Genomic DNA, 18,796 nt, shown 5'->3' with positions numbered 1-18,796 from the left:
TTTTAATGACATTATTTATTTATTTATTTATTTTAGAATTATTTTAGCCTTCATATATGGGTGAAGGAAAACAAATATGGTAACTTTTTAACTGCAGACAGATATAGGCCTATATTATTAAAAATATATTATCATTACAAATATTTGGATCGTCCCCTATTCTGTAGCTTATTTTCTTAAAGATTAAACACTAATTTTCTACAAGAATAAACATGATAACATTATTAATATTATAATCTTATTATATATTATCGAAGACCTTGATTGCATGTAAGCATAAAACTATACAGTTATATTTTTTTTTTAATGAACAATTCCTGTATAAAATGGGACAGCAACCTTTATATTAACCATTTTTAAATCATCCACAGCTGAGCAAGGCGGCGCCAGAGTGCGCGGAGTGAATGATGCACAAAGTCATTTTCAGATGCAATGAAAAAAAAAGAAAATAAAAAACTGAATAAAAACATACACGAAACTAGTAAATAGTTAACAACATAGCCTAGATTAGGCCCATAACTCTTTTTCTAAGTATATAATGAAATTTGTTTACCCACAGTACCACATGTTAACCGATTAATCGCCCATTTTCGTTTGCTGCATGTTTTAAAAAAGAAAAAAAAACATGCTAAAAATTAAGTTTGTGACAGAAAAAAAAAAACTATATATATATATATATATATAATATATATCTGATAGATATATATTCTATATATATATATATTTATTCATTCAGAACTAATAACGCTGGCCAATATGTTATATGTATATTTTTTAGTTCCCTTTCACTTGACAAAATCCTTTAAATTTAAACAAATTTATCAGAACAGAAAAAGAATTAAAAATATATAAATCTAATGGATAAATATCATTGCAGTATATTAGTGTTCTCTAGACAGTAAACTGTTTGATTTTGACCTGGAAGTTTGAAGTTTGCACAAGTTGGTGTGTAGTTTTTAGATTGTGTTTATAGTTGTAGGAAAATGGTGAATTGTTTCATGAATTGTGCGTTAGCAATCGATACAAACTGTATTGCATTTTTAATGCCACAGAACGATACCAAAAACTTCCCACACATACAGAAGTCAACAAGCATCTAACACGTACATACTCAAGCTGCACTCAAACGCACATGCATACAACACCCCAAACCTTGTGTAAACAACATACTCCACTTTAAACCACACACACACACACACACACACACACACACACACACACACAAACACACACACACACACGCACACACACACACACCTACACCATACAACACCACAAATATAAAAAAAAAAGCATGTTGACTTACTGGTGCAGTAAATCCTGTATTTTTACTGTATTGTCATTTTAAAAAGTGATTTAAGGGGTTATAGGAATTTTATTTACCCTAGGTATTTGTAAAATACAAAAACTTTAAATTACCACTTCTCTAATGAGTTTTAATAATTTTATAATGTGGTCAAGCCAGACTTCATTGTAGAACATAACTCAAAGTTTTGAGTATTGCTGACCTAAAGATTTTAATGGTTAACACTGATTAAAACTCCCATGTGAAAGTTAATAAGTGAAAAAGGGATATTTGCAAAAATGTTGCAGTATATTTTTAAGTAAACTCTAGATATCATATTATGCTATATTATAATTTGTTATTTTTATTTTTGATTATTTTTGGGTGCAGTGTGACACTTTCTACCTGAAACACATAATCACCCATTCGGCGCTCAAAACCAGAAAAGAAGATTCAGTTAAATTTGATGATTGTTAAAGGTCCACACACTTGAAAAGGATACAGGACCAATAAACAATTAAGGAATTGTGTTGCACACAAAAACCCCTAGTTAACCTCAATCAATAGAAGTGGGAAACTTCGTCATGATCATTGGGTTTATACTTTTTCGAAACACGTGACTTTACAGGTTTTTTCTTTTTTTCCTTCGAGCACAGATTTAGACCTGTTCAGATAGATGATGGACAATTGTTCACATTCACATAAAGCGTTAGGTCAGTGTGTACAGCCCCATCGGTCCTAAGCATAAGCAATCTACCGAGTTGCATACCATTTTTCTGTGTACACTTTTGGCAGATTTGGTAGAGGGGACTAGTTCATTCTTATGTAATGGGTCGCAATTGAAGAACGCATAACTAGTAGCAATACAATACCTGTAAAGTTTATAGACATAGCTTGACTATCATTGAAAACATATGTTTTGCCCCTCAGAAAATCGTATCCGATACTGAAATTATCTTCTAAACCATTGTGAAAGTTTTAATGTAACTCTGTAAATACCTTTTTTTCTACTTACTGTATACATTTTTGCTTGGCTGTTTTTCGTACAGTCTTTAAACATCGCGATGTGTCTTTACATGAATTAATGAGCGGCAGCGAGACACTAGGCTTCAACATGAAAAAGTGAGTCTCTGTTACAACTATTATGTATAAAATGACACGTTACAAGTCATGGATGTCATGGAGCTATTTTTGCTTTGCATGTATCGTCTCTGAAACAGTACTTCAATAAATAAACCAACTCGTGGATACGTAGTTAATTTAAGCGAGAGGCGGGATTGATTTTGAATGGTTAGTCATTCATGTGGTTTAGGTCTGATCCAGGAAACTGCAGTACAACCTGACAACTGCGCTTGTCATGTCTGTTTAATAACCTGTTTTCTTTAAGACAACATGCGTGAGCAGTTTTGACATCTATTAATTCTCTTAATTTTCACAACTGCAACGTTTGTTTTAAGCATAATATTAGTTTATCGGTTACATTAGTTGTTCAGGCACGAAGTTATATTATTTTTAAATAATTATGATAGAATACAGGTTATGGTAGTGGGGTGCCTGTAGCGGTTGAAAAACTGACAGTAAAAGTCAGAGGAGAGATTGAGAGTGTTACTCAAACAGTCAGGGCACGGTTCCCCCAAAACGTTCTTATCGCTAAGTAGTTCTGAACATATGCCTGTCTCACCTCTCTCTTACGTTTTGGGGCACGATGTCCCGACCCGTTACGGAACACGAAGATATCTTTTGTAAGTCACACTTTCGTAAGGTTGTCCTAGACCATTCCGTAAGCTCTATCTTAGCATTGTTTGAGTCCAAGACGCTAGTCGTGTCGCCACTCGGGCCGTAGGCTTTAGAAATTCAGCTCAGCCGGTCAGTACGAAGTCAAACTATGGTTGTTGCCCATGTTGTGGCTCAACAAGCTTTTATGTTATGGACATTTTAAAACTAAATAATAAAATATGTTCACACTGGATTACAGGCCTATTTATTAGAGTTTGACTTGATTTGGTATCAGAACTAATAGGTTGTAATTAGAACCACGATAGAACAGACGATCCAACGTGTCCTGGTATTGAATCAAGATGGCGCCGGCACCCGCGGAGCCGCTTTAACTCCATGTCAATTTAATTTGTTTATTTGGCTACAAACTTAAGCGGCATTTGGGATAAAATTGGCCTGGGAAAGTCGACATATTAAAATCTATCGCCTCCCAAGAAAACTCCTTATGGGAGCTGCTGACATTCTCAGACCTGCGCTGCCAGGCTAACGCGCGCCGGAGGGAATGGCTTTAAACCCTGAAGTACAGCTGCTGGTTATGCGCTAATGTTTTTTTGGCTACAGGGAAATTCCATCGAGGCTTGTGGGGGAGAGGGGCCCTTACCGGCCTAAGCAAACCTCGGTGTGGACGTGCGTCCAAAGAAGAAAAAAAACTGTCACCAACGCACTTCTGCGCCATGGCGGGGATTACATACGGGGAATTCTAATTGTAAAGTTAACCATTAATTTAAAAGTGTGATTACATAATTTAGCAAGTCGTTAAACACCATGTCAAGAAGCGGCACAAGTGGCACAAGGGGCTAGCATAGAGAGGGTAGAGAATAACGAGGGTACCCGGTTCGTCTACCGTCAAACATCTCGTGTGATAATACTTACAATTTGATATTACGAATAGTCTAATTTACGGATAACGTACAACTATGTTAAATAAATGTTACGGAATAATTGGAGGAATATTTATTTGCATAGAAACGTGTTGTCTTTCTTAAAGCCTTAATGCACCTTCGCTGTGAAGTGGAACCGATTCGAGCAATGGAGCCAATAAGTCCAGCACCTACACTTGGGACAGCGCCTTGTAACGTCGAACCGTTAAGAAGGCAGCGTCTTCAGACGCTTACTCAGGCGCCACCTTCGGGAAGCACACTTAGCGAACCTATCACCCCACTTGCGTTAGATACTCTCTTAGAGTCTTCGTTTAGCGCGAATACGCCAGGCCCCTCCTTCCGCCGCTCCGCGCCTGTGTCATCACGGGACGCCCGGGCCTCGCCATTATCTTTTAATAAAATACTTGAAGCCAAGGTTCCCCGAACCAAACCCCTGCCTTCTTGTAAAACACATTGGATATCTACTGTCAGTTAAGCCTATGTTTCTTTACTAACGAACAAGCGTCATATGGTTTTTTGGATAATATTAACTTATTATGATTAGCCACTGATCTTGATAGTGAAAGATACTTTTACAACATGAAATATCGTCAACAAATAACTACAGGGCATTAGATGTCTCGGTGCTATTTTTTTTGCTGTCTAACAATCACCCTTTTTTTTTGCCTTTAAAATAGCGGTCTTTTAAACAGCTAAACAGCGGCCCAGCTGGCAAAATGTCTGTTTCTGCTCTGTGGTACTGAAAAATAGAATATGCTATGCTGTAAGGTTGTACAAGCGCATAAGCCCCAAGTTCAACTAATTCCCCTTTCATAAGGCTCGATTTAGCGTCTAATATGTGAAAACGTGACCATTTTGTGTGTACACACACTTTTAAATGACTCTAACTCCCGTCGCCTCCGGCAGTAAAGCGCTCAGTCTCGCATTACATTCCCTAACATTACATAAGTGTGTGCAACATCTCTGGGGCTGTGCATGCCGTGGGGGAGTCCACATGCGGCATCTGCCTGCTACAACTTTACTGACTGCCTCCCATCACGGGTGTTCTTTTCCCCCTTTGTTTCCTTCCCCCGCTACCTTACCTTCCTAGCGTGTCTGTGCTGTGCCTAAATCCACCTACTAAGCTCCTTCGCATCCATTTACAGCAAAAATACACCTATTTTCTATGTTTATTTGTCACCCACCTCAGCTCGCCTTGGTTTCTTATCCAACTGCTATTCAATGTGTGTGGTGATGGACGCCTGAGTGCGCCAGCCCGACCGGCAGAGCCAGATACGAGAGTGAGTGCGTACTTTTAACACTTTGACGCCTCCTCAGTGTTCCATGCGGTCATCCACTCTATCTATAATATAATCATCTATAACTATTTTTATACATATCCAACCTAATTATCATTTTGTGAATGTTAAGAATCATGCGACAGCAGATGTGATAGGGGTACTGTTTTTGTTAGACACTTACATTAACTTTATGTCCCCCCTGCAAATTAATGTACCCCATTTCTTCTCTGGTCTGGACCTCCACCCCTCGGGCACGCGGCGGTCTGTGAAAGAAGACCCCTCAGTTTCACATACAGGCGACTACCCCGACGAGGCCCTATGCGCTTTGTTGTTTCTGATTCAACTTTAAACATTTTTATTGTATTTCTTCTTGTATTTCTTTATTTATTTTCGTGGCGGACCACGTCTCATTCATGTTCTAGGAATTTTCCATCTTACTTTGCGGTAACTCGTCTATCTCTTCGCAATCTTAAAAAGGTCAAGGCATCATTGTTTACCTATTTAGCATAGACATGGTTTATGTGCTATACAGTAGTCCCATGTTTCTATATAATACACTGCTTTCTGTATTACCATCTTTTTTCCAACCGCACAGAGTCATGGCAGGTTATTAAGTTCGATAACACTTCAACTGGTGACTACTTTTTAAAGACAATGACCTTGCCCATTTCGTCGCCAGGATAGTTCACTTATGTCATCTATAAGTATCTTATTTCCATATCTCTCTAACCCCCGGAGTCCCCACACTGAGTGGGTTTTCGGGGCGCCCGTAGCTATTTTGACATCGCACCGATTCATTTGTATGTTTTTTCAGTATCTTCCACCTGTATTCCTGGCTCAAGTCCTGAATTCTCGTCTTCGCGCCCCGCACGGGGCATCCCCCCCCCTCCTCGGCCCCGCCTGAATCTACCGTCTGTTGGACTAGAGGAACTGCAGCAGCGATTTTCTGCCTGTGGGTTGAGTGAAAAACCTAAAATTAAAATGTGCTAAAAGTGTGTTTTATAATGCTCAAGTAACACTCTAAGTAGTGTGCCTACACTAATCCTACCCTGTCTGCTAACGGCTTTTTTTGCTTTGGATTTAGTCCCAGGTTTAACGTTACGTATGATTGGTTTCTCAGTCTCCATCACCACTACATGGTGACCACTGTGATTTTTTTTTGAGTAGCCAGGATAGTAAGTATTGCTGTCATAGATATTTATTTATTTAGTTTATCTTCTTTAAAATCGCGCTACGTCTCTTTATATTGATATGTACCGAATATGTGGATTGTTACCCTATGATTTATCAGATATAATAAGTATTGTCTAGCATGGCTATGGATTCTTACCCCTGACACACCGAAGGTAGATGTGGTTGTCTGATGAACTTCCTGACGTCGTCCTAATGTCAGATCGCTTACCCACCTAAATTTAATAAAGAAATGTAAGGCGAATGCAGAACTTTATTCGGTCTGATGGGGTAGGCTAGCACGTAAAGTGAAATAAAATATAACAGCTTTTCAAAAAGATCCCATTATACTACATGATCTTTTTATATGTATACTGTGTGGCTACGTGGGGTCTTCCTGTACTTATATCGGGTTTAGGGTGGGGGATGATATTGGATAAAACTCATTATATATGATGCTAATCTGAGTATACAAAGCGTTCGTAAATATAGATGTAGAAGAAGTGTTGCGCCCATTAATGTGAATTGAAGTTGAATGGGGTGCTATAGGAAAGTCGTGCATAGAACCAATGTCAATGACCTGTCATGACAATTGTCTAGGGTCACCAGCCTAGCCTATATATCGTTTGCGCCCTCGCTGTTAAAGATTAGGTCTTTCATCCTGATGCATGGCAAGAGATCAGACAACCAGTTATGAGGGATATTTTTAGCTGATGATGTAACATAGTGTCACTGTTTTTTTGCTCTTGTATCTCTCATAGTGAGATCCCCTATAAGTTTAACTATTTACATTAAAATGTCAACGAAAATAAGACTTGCGGGCTGAGATGAACTTTTGTGCAAGACATCCTGCGTGCTCAGATGTGTGAGACGGAGAGAGACAAGACGAGTGAGGGTGTTGGGACAAACAAAAAGAGAGACAGAAACTCTCACACCACGAAAGCATGTTCTATCAACCTAAACCAAGCAACAATTTGCGTCGAATATTTCATTTAAGATGCGCGTCATTCCTGCGTTAGTGCCTAATGAGCAGTCACTAAAGGCCCGAGCGTAGATCGACCAAGGTGACCGTTTTAATTCACAAATGTGCCCAATCCAAAATCCAAACATACCCTGTAAAAAAAAATCCTTAATGCTACAGGAATATCACTCGTAAATTTTTTAGCGTATTTTTCTGTTACTTTCAATTATCTTGAAAACTCTGTAACCATGACAAACCAATATCTGTAATGTAATGTATGCACGGTTAATTTACGATCTATGCTCATAAATGATAAATCGACTACAGTTACTGCTAATTTTTCTACTCAGCGACAATTACTCTAGTATTTATACAGTATTTTTTTTCTGTTTTCTTAAATTCCATACAAAGTCGTGTACAAAGTTCACAATAAAAAGTGTGTAAGTAAATGTGTTATCTCAATTATATAAACGGTTTATCATCCATTACTAAAAATTTAACATATTTTCTTTTAATTGTCACGGTAACTATACTATTAAGTTTATACGATTTTACTGGTATTTATTACATATCCACTCTGTAATTGATTGATATATACTTTTAGCAAAACTTTTATCATTGCATTAACCAATTAGTAGCTCTCTTGCATCTTTGGCTCTTACAGATTAGAACCAGTTCAGTCATGCTTAGTTTGCTTACTCGCCATTAACACACAATCAGTGAGCTCACGCAAAGTAAAAGCACTTACTGTTACATTCCAAGAAAGCTGACTAAAGTAACAGTAACACAAGCCACGGAAGCCTTTGCACTAGTCCAGTCAGACATGAATTTAGTCAAACAAAGGAATGAAAAGAGCAGCAACATGCTTGTGTACAACCATTAGCTTACTTCATTTTTAATAGAAAAGCCCTCGATACTGTGTCACGGTAACTACCTGAGTAATCCCACAAACGTTTCTCCACTGACCCACTCAAATAACTCTTAAATATTTGCAGTGCTTAAAGAAAATTCATCAGCTTTCCTACTCATATTTTCATCATTGAACTGGCTGGCATTTCATGTTGGGCGTTCACACTCGTAAATACAATCTTTATGACATGACTTGAATGCCACCAATATAGACTCTAGCATAGTGCACGTTCAAACCAGTCCTAGCCAAGCCCACCCCTAGAACCTCACATTTTTATGTATTTCCTCTCCGCTATATCTGAACACCCATTTCATGGTATTGCTAGTCTCTACAACTAATGAGATGATGAGTTGAATCGGTGTGCTAGATTAGGTAGGAGACACAGAAATGTTGGCAGTGCTGGGGTGCTCGCCAGTACCGGTTTGTAAAACCAAGTCGCCGCTCGCCTTCATGCGGACCAATCACTACAAACAATCGTTCGCTAAAATACATTACAAATCAGTACCATAGCCTGAGAAGATCTTTTGTCTGTAACATGACTAAAGGCCATACTACCACTGCAGATCAACCCCTTTATGATGATCCATGCTCTTAATAAATAGCTGTCGATTAGACAAGCGGTCAGGGCTAATAAACCTATTAACCTATAACCCCAGACCCGGTTTCACCGACCGAGTTTCAGATATAAGCCAAGCGATTAACACTTTAGTTCTACTACTGCATTTGAATTTAGTTTTATTAAAAATGTACAGTGTGTCCTTAGATTCCAAAAAAAAAATTACAGTATGTATGCCATACTTGATGACAAAACAAGTGGCCGACTGACATATTTTACGATATTCCAGTACAAGTTGCTTTCTGGGTATAACAACTCACACATGCCCGTTTAGGTCGGAGACGACAGCTTAAGCCTTGCCTGTCAAGACCTTGAAGGCTAAATGTATGTAAGTTTGTATGCTAATTAATGCCAATGGCTAGCAAACAGTGTTGTGGTTGCGACAGAGCGAATTAAACCGTAAAACCAATAGGTTGCGTAAACCGTAGCACACAGGTGTGAAAAAGTAAGCTTGACATTATAGGCAGGCATAGGAAGTGATTCTTATAAGCGAAGATCAAGAACTTTGTTTAAAGTGCCCCAAAGGTTCCATATGGGCTCAACATGTATTGTAACTCTTATGGTCACCATAATAGCCAATCCATTAGATTTTAATATAGCGATGAGTTTTTACATACATTCTTTTATTTTTTTTGTTTTTTTTTTTTATGAATACATAATATCAGATGTTTTTCTCGTGTTTAATATCTACTATATTATGTTTGGTCTTTTAAATGGCTGTTTCAGCAAAGGCAAGTGCCGTAAATATATATTGTTTATATAGCTAATGGTATATACAGCTTAAACGATAATATAAAAATTTTTAATCAGGCAATTCAATGAAAAACACAATTTAACCAATTGAATTAAATATAACAGCCAACCCTATAAATACAACTATATAAATTAGCACGTGTAGATGTTTTCTATTCGTTCTTTTAAGATATGTAATCATTTGTATCATGTATGTTGCAATGCTTACTAAATCGTATAGGCTGTTTTTTCCTCCTCCGCGTGTTTTTAGAAGCGATGATTGGTGATTATCTGTAGTGTGTCGATCCAGGAATCTGGCCAATGAGCAGTTACGCGCCGACCTTCAACAGCTGCAAGTTCTGAATATACGTCAGCTTGGACGTGATAAAGGTGGGTCTGTTCGCTGAGCTAGCTCGCGGATCTGATCTCACGGACCTCTCTCGAGTCTCTGTGGACTTTTTACATGTTTAAACATGATTGTTTACATCTGACGGCTAATTTTTATTTTGAAGCGAGCTGCGGAAATGTGAAATGATAGACAAGAACAAACACGGATCATGGACAATGATTTTACAATGCGTTCAACGCGACATACATGTCAATCTGTCGAAGGTGAAATAACCTTTTTATTTTATAAAAAAAAAAAAAATCAGCTAAACGTTCCATCAAAATATCGTAGTGTGTTAAATTGAGAATCTAAGCGATTACATATTTCAATGTATTAGGCTAATGTTATGTGTTGCTAGCATGTGTAAATATTGTCAGCTAATTTAGATTTTGATACTCAGCATAGAAGCTTTACAATGAGTGAAATGAGAACATTGTATTTTTTAGACAGAGAGGAACTCGAAGCACACTCCTTTACTCTAGAAGAATCTGCAAACTAGGCTTTTTGAATCTACTGTTGATCATGGGATATAGGCCTAACGTTGCTAATCAGTCAAAATAATGAGTCATCATAATATGTTTTTGGAGCTGGTGAGTAAAAATTTTCTGCGAGCTTTTTGTAAATGTCTCTGTTAGTAAGTAAAAACAAATAGCTAATATTCCTGTGTATGTGTGTGTTTCCCTCCTGATCCAGGAATTCTATGAACAAATATTATCCAGCCACACGATCTTCAGATGCGTGACTATTGCCATATTAAAATACACATGAAATAGAGGCAGAACTCTGCTGAAAGGCACACTGATTCAAACCCTCCTGACAATATTTTACCAGTCTTCTTGAGTTTACAGGTCTCTAGCTGACCCAAACTTAAATGTCCTTTCAAAATGAATGTATTTTCAAACCTGTATGACTTCTGTGAAACACAAGAACGTTGGGAATAAAACAATATTGGAACCCATTGTATGGGAAAAAAAACAAACAAAAAAAAAAACAAACAAAAAAAAAAAAAAAAAATGAAGGCTTTTCTCAAGATATCTTAATTAAGGATTCACATAAGAAATTCATACAGTTTTGGAACAAGTTGAGGGTGAGAAAATAATGAGAGAACCATTTTTTTAGGGTGAGAAAATTTTTTTTTTGGTTGAGCTGTTTTTTTTTTTAAGTGCTTGTTTAAATGTTGTTTTTATTAATCTAAAAGTGTAGAAACCATGTTTTTATGAGAGAGGATTGATTACAATAATGTATTACCATGTGGTTAGTGTAGCAAAACCATGGTTAATTTTAGTAATGGTTCTCCAGATTTATATAACACTTAAAGGATGTTCACCTCAAAATGAAAATTTCCTGATAATTTACTCACCCCAATGCCATCCAAGATGTTCATGTCTTTCTTCAGTGGAAAGAAATTAAGCTTTTGAGGAAAACATTTCAGGATTTTTTCGTCCACACAATGGACTTCAACTACAACCAAAATGTTGAAGTCCAAATCAATGCAGTTTTCAAGGACTCTGCATGATCCCAGCTGAGGAATAGGATCTTATCTAGCGAAAAGATCGGTCATTTTCTAAAAAAATAAACGTTTATATACTTTTTAACCACATTTGTTCATCTGTGCTGGTTTTGTGACCGACCGGGCATTATGTCATCGCGTTGGAAAACGTAAAGCATCACATCATCTAAGTTATTTGTACTCTGGTTCAAAAAGGCAGGGAAAGGCGAAAAATTCCATCTCATCTTCTTCTCCAACTTCAAAGAGTGTCCGACATCTTTGTTTTAATGTTTTATTATTATTATTTTTAAAAAAAATCTTCGTGGCGTTTCCAAACATGATGACGTAATGCCTGGTTTGCGTTGAAGCCAAGACCCGCACAAGATGAACAATTGTGGTTAAAAAGTATATAAATGTTTATTTTTTTTAGAAAATGACCGATTGTTTTTGCTAGATAAGATCCTGTTCCTCAGCTGGGATCGTGCAGAGCCCTTCCAAAAGCACCTCAAAGCTCTTTGAAACTGCATTGATTTAGACTTCAACATTTTGGTTGTAGTAGAAGTTCATTGTGTGGAAGATAAATCCTGAAATGTTTTCCTCAAAAACCGAAGAAAAGAAAAGACATGGATATCTTGGATGGCATTGGGCGTTTGGGTAAATTATCAGGAAATTTTCATTTTGAGGTGAACTAATCCTTTAAGGAACACATTAAAAATGGTCCTATGTCACCCAGATCAATAGTCTGTTAACACAAATTAACACTATTTTTTTTTTTTTTGTTTTTTAATTTTTTTTTAGAACAAGCATTGGACAATGTTTATGGAGCAGAACAGGCACCAACAGAGAAGTCCATCACTAGTAAGTATCCACTGCAGTGTATATAAAACCATAGTCAATTTTAAAGGCACAATGCACTCCAAAATAAAAATAATCTCTTTTTTTTTTTCCTCATGCCATCCCAGATGTATATCTGACTTTTCTTTCCACAGGGATTTTTTTGAAAAATTATCCATTATTGTAAGCCAATATAATGCAAGTGCATACTTCAGAAACTAAAACAGCCTGCTGTGTTTTCATGCACCTTATCGTGAGCTTACAATGCTCTTGGATTATTGTCAAGATGTGTGTTTGGACTTTTTCGACCTTAAGCATTTTGGTTTCTATTCACTTGCATTATTCGAAACAAGAATACAAGAGATGTATATTTTTTTCTAAAAGTCTAGTTTATTTTTTTCTAAAATTTGTGTTCGCATCGGAAGAAAAGAAAATCATAGAAAATCAACTAGATATGAATTTGGAAGAGTTCAATGAATAATTTGAGTTGTGTTGGAATTTGCCCTTGAGCTCAAAACCCTAATTAAACTCACCTGAACTAGCTTAATCAAGGTCCTCAAGCTTACCAGAAACATCCAAGCAGGTGTTTGGAGCCTACACTCTGCAGGACACTGGCCCTCCAGGAGTTTGGCACACATAGATTAGAGGGATAATAGTTCTACGATCAGACGAAACATGAACATTCTCCCAAATAATTTACTCACCCTCATGTTGTTCCACAAATGCACATTTATGCATTTTGGTTGCCAATATTCTTCAGAAATACCTACTTTTAATGCTTGACAAAAGAGAAATTTCAGGTTTGAAAAGACATGAAGGTTGAGCAAATGATGACAGAATATAAATTTTTGGTTGATCTCCAGTACTTTAATAATCGCACACAAGGAGAATAGACCTTCTTTTTTTACTTTATATCATCATCAATCCTTTATTTAATTTCCTGGAAATATTGAGAGAAAGACCCTCATTACCCATATCATAGCAGTCTGAAAACACCTCTAGTTAATACAAATATTATTTGTTTATTTTATAATAAAGATTGGCATTTTTAGGTGTTTACCTTGCAATGATACCCCTGAAAAGAAAAGAATGTTGTGAAACTACGTATTTCCCTTCTTTGAAGTTTGATGCACATTTTTTGTCACATCAGACAAAAAGTTTTAGAAGACAAACAGACAATTTAAATACAATTTATTAAGAAAGCTTGTTTTAAAGGAAACAAAAATAATTTAAAATCATCCTTTTGAGAGAGAATCATTGTGTTCTTTTTTTCTTCCCAGATGCACCAAGGATCCAGCTGATTACTGGCCATTTGCAGGATTGCTCTTTATTTGCTGTATCTGTCACATCTGGAACACTTTTAGTTGTATGTTTTTGATTTAACGTATTAATACACTTGTATAGTTGTGGACTCCTGAACTAAAAGACAGTATAATATTTTATTATCAGAACTATCTTGCAAGGGGCCCCTAGGGGTCAGGAGAATATTGTGAAAACAATATGTAAAACCAATTTGGAAAATACAAATAAAAAACAGCACAGTTGGTTTTTTTTTCACCAGCTTTACAAATGTGAAATTATGACCTCATCATGATAGTAACCCTAACTGACAAGATCATATTTTTAGTTTTTCAGTTCCTCCTGGGGGCTCTGAAGAGCTGTTTGAGAAGAATTGGTTTATAATGTTAATTTACATCTGAATACTAAAAATGTAAAGGAACACCTCCACTTTTATTGAAATAGGCAATTTACAACTTCCCCACAGAGTTAAACAGTTTTACCATTTTCGAATCCATTCAGCCGATCTCCGGGTCTGACGGTAGCACTTTTAGCATAGCTTAGCATAGATCATTGAATCTGATTAGAACGTTAGCATCTCTCTCAAAAAAATGACCAGACCAGAGTTTGACCAGAGTTTCTATATTTTCCTATTTAAAACTTGTAAACTGTAGTTACATCGTGTACTAAGATCTGGTTAAATGGGGGAGTTGTAAAATGAGCCTATTTCCAAAAAAGTGGAGTGTTCCTTTTTAAATTTAAATTGTTTAATGTTTAGAAACAATAGTAGTGTGAAATCTTGTAAATGTATCAGTTTTGTGTTCAGTATGTTAGAAAATTTCACTTTAATCCTAAAGTTTTAGAATTTGTTAACTGTTCTACTGATGACTACTAGTAGTTAAAATGTTGTATTTAATTTAAGATATATGCTGTAATTTATCAACTCCATTTTATTTAGATTACATGTTTACGAGAGATGATTTTAATCCGTTTTATACAGGTTTTTTTTTACAGACTTATTTTGTCTTCCAAAATAAAACTGTTAATTTACAATCTTGGAGCACGTCTTGACAATTTATTGAATGTTTGATCGTTATACTTTAGCAAAGGTCTGGTAAATAACAGTGTTTCTCAGTAAAACTCTTAGGGCCATCACTTTATTGAAGGTGATTGATTGTAATCATTTAGGAAATACCTGTAAAATAACAGTGTTTCTCAGCAGAACTTTAGTGCGATCACTTTATTGATGAAGGTGTTTGGTCATTTATAATCTAGGAAATACGTTTTCTTCTGAGAAACATCTCAGTAGAACTTTTAGTGCTGTCACTTTATTGAAGGTGTTTGATTGTAATAATTTAGGAAATACCTGTAAAATAACAGTGTTTCTCAGTAGAACTTTTAGTGCCATCACTTTATTGAAGGTGTTTGATTGTAATAATTTAGGAAATACCTGTAAAATAACAGTGTTTCTCAGTAGAACTTTTAGTGCCGTCACTTTATTGAAGGTGTTTGGTCATTATATAGGAAATACCTGTAAAATAACAGTGTTTCTCAGTAGAACTTTTAGTGCCGTCACTTTATTGAAGGTGAATGACTGGCAGCTATAGCTGCCAAAACAAAAAATCAATAAAAATTAAAGTAAAAATATATTTTACTAGCAGGAATAGCAGGAATACAAGATGGCAAGGGGAAGCTTGATACAAACAGCATAGACATGAAAACAAGAACATGAAACAAAAACCCCAAAACAGACATTACATATCCCCCCTCTAAGGGTGGCTCCAGATGCCCAAACAGTCCAGGAGGGTGGTGTATTGGAGGAGGAACAGACCATGAAGCAGAGGGAGGACCTGGAGCCTTGAAGCAGTGACAGACCACAGAGGCCAGAGGGGGGACCTTGGCACCATGGGAGCAGTAACAGACAATGGAGCAGATCCACAGCAGTATGGAGCCATGGCTGAGGCAGTCCCTAGCATGGGCACATGCTCGGGTGCAGGCCTAGCGGGAGCACATGGGCGGTGCGGGCAGAAGCAGGGTGGCCCGGCGATGCCACAGAGCAGGAAGCCATGGTGGATCCAGGAACCATGGACAGACACCACTTGGTCATGACAGGACAGAACAGTGAGTTCTTGAGCGGCCTCCGTGGCGGCTGACAGGACAGACAGTGAGTTCATGAGCGGCCTTCCTAGCCATGACAGGACAGGCAGTGAGTTTGTGCATGGGCCTCCTTGGCCATGACAGGACAGAGCAGAGAGTTGAGAAGTGGACGGCCTCATGGCCGTGACAGGACAGGCAGAGAGTTCATGGAAGGCCTTCTTGGCCATGACAGGACAGGCAGGGAGTTCATGGACGGCCTCGCCAGCCTTCCCTTGCGGAGTTCTGCAGTGGATGCCGCCTCCTCTGGAGGTACTGGATTGGATTTGCGGTCAGGAGAGGCCTCAGGAGCAGACTTGTGGACAGGAGAGATCCCCCTGAGCTGCAGTGTGCAGCTCACACGCTCAAAATGGTTACCGCCATTACTGTAAGCACTGAGGTCACGAGGAACAGTCTCTGTGACAGCCATGACATGGCAAGACTCAGGCTTGGCCGGAGACTCAGGCATGGCGGCCATTTTGGCGGGGAGGTCTCAGGCGTGGCGGCCATCCTGTGTGTAGAGGCTCTGGCTTGACAGGCGCGACATAAAGCAGACTCAGAAATGGCGGCCATGTTGTGACAGATCTCACCTGGAATGGCGGGCATGTATTGTGTGAAGACTCTGGAATGGTAGGCCATGTTGTGACAAGACTCTGGAATGGCGGCATGTCGTGGCTGAGAGACTCTGATATAAGCGGCATGTCGTGGCGAAGACTCTGGAATGGCGGCCATGTCGTGGATTTAGGAACTCTGGAATGGCAGACCATGTCGTGATGAACTGTGGACGATCACTTGAGATGTGATGAGACTCTAGCACAGCGGCCATTTTTCGAAGAGACTCTTGTGTGGGTGGCCATCTTGCGATGAAGTTTTTGAATGGCTGCCATATTATAAAGAATCTCTTGTGAGACCGGGCGTGATGTAGGCAGCCCCTGGTGTAGCAGAACCTTGAGGTTAGCAGATTCTGGTTTGGCAGACATGATGTGATCAGGCTTTGACTTGGTAAACATGATAGGGAGTAAACTGGGACTTAACTAGCATGTTGTGAGCAGGTCCTGGGTAGCAGACGCGAGCGTTAGCAGGCTTTGGGGTAGCAGACATGTCATGAATAGGCTGTGGCTTGGCAGGCATGGCGTGAGCAGACCTGCATTAATGGCAGGCGTGACATGAACAACTCCAGACATGGCGGTCGGGATGTGAAGAGGCTCCTGGTGTGCACAGGCACTGTAGGGATTAAGCAGGGCTCCCGCCCATCACAAAACCCACGGTATACGATGAGCCTTTTACAACAGCAGTGCATGATCAATGTATTGTTCCAGAAGACCAGTTTATTTTTTCCTCCAGGTAGCACAGGAACAAAATGGAGTTCATTTAATCGCTAACGAAAAAATGTCATAAGGAGCCACATCATTTAAAAAGCCACTTAATGGCACAATCACAAAAAGTCCTGAACATAATCCTCAATGGCCTGATTACCTTGGCGAATGTGGAGGGGGAGCGAACAACTGCTGGAGTTCACCATATTTGGCTGGTCTGTGTATTCTGTAATGAGTGAAGTCCACTGAGAGGCAAGCGTATAGCAGATGAACCAAAGGGTAGTTTATTTTTTCAAAAGTGCAATCAAAAATCCAAGCATAATCAAACAATAAACAAAGACTTGACTTCCAGCTTGACGACTTGAACAGACTTGACAGCTTGACTTGACGACGACGACTTGGCTTGACTTGACTCACCAACAGCAGGTACATGGGTTAACATTAGCCACCACAAGACACAAATGGCAAGAAACACTGAAGCCTTATAACAAAACAATGCGGTCACATGACAAGAACAAACCAATCAGAACGCAGTACACTGTAAAGAGACCAATAGCAGGAATGCACAAGAGGGCAGGGAAGCTTGACACAAACAGCATAATCAAACTACAAAATAAAAGACAAAGAAAACAAGAACATGAAACAAAACTAAAACAGACATTTACAGTTAGGAGAAGACTTTTTCGCGAAAAAATTTAAAAATTAATTGTATTTATTTATTGTTTTTATTTTCAATTTATTAATAGTGAAGTTAAGATATTTTATTTAAATTATCTTATACGAGATTATATGTGTGGATCTATCTTTACAAACTGAATGTGCAAATTGTTTATTTATTATTGACCTTGAAACCAATATCTTTCTCTCTCTACATCACCTTAAGTGAGAGAGAGAGAGAGAGTATATAGAGAGCCAAAATCCCTTGCCTTGGGGAATTTTAACCTGACATACAGGGCCCCAGATGAGACAAACCCCCAGATGTCAGAACAGACCATAAAATGTTTCACCCTAAGTTCACCTTGTCACTGGATTGGTACCGCACAGAACAAGATTTGTCTTTCACCATGAGGGGCTGCGTGGCCGTTTAGTCACGCACAGACAACATTTGTCTCTCCTGTAACTCCGAGAGATAAATCCAATAAAAGCCCAAAATGGATGTCGCATGCACCACAAGTCCGGTATCACATATTACGCAGCACCGTGACAGTAACGCATCATATAAGGTTAATCCCCAAATTATTGCATGATGGCATTACAAAAAACAGATGCCATATCCACAGCTGCCGATCATCCGCGGATGTTGTAAATATCCAGTCAGTATCTGGCGCTGATGACATACAGTAAGGTGGACATCAAAGCGTCGTTCTACCTTTCGTGCCGCCTTGGCGTCTACAAAGTGCATTTGCAGCTTTTGACCGCTGAGTGGCGCTTTAATCACAGAACGAACAAAGCGCATCAAAGCACATTTTACATAAATAAGTCAGCTTTGCCTCACCGAAGTGTTATATTTGACTGCAGTGGAAAATGAAACAAAAATATTTAATATTCACACATGAAAGTTTATTCCTTATGAAGATATATGCGTTCTTAGAACGAAGATTCCAGCAGGATAAGTCTCAAGCCTATGAGCCTGTATATTTTCTCTACAGCATAATTTAGTTTGGGCACATTTTAAAATAGTGTGCAGTATTATTTATATAATATGAATTATGTTATATTGTCAAAAAAGAAAATGTGGTTTTACTTT

This window comes from Cyprinus carpio, chromosome A9 (genome assembly GCF_018340385.1).
Source record: "Cyprinus carpio isolate SPL01 chromosome A9, ASM1834038v1, whole genome shotgun sequence".
Classification (NCBI taxonomy): domain Eukaryota; kingdom Metazoa; phylum Chordata; class Actinopteri; order Cypriniformes; family Cyprinidae; genus Cyprinus; species Cyprinus carpio.
Note: the sequence above shows the minus strand (reverse complement) of the source record.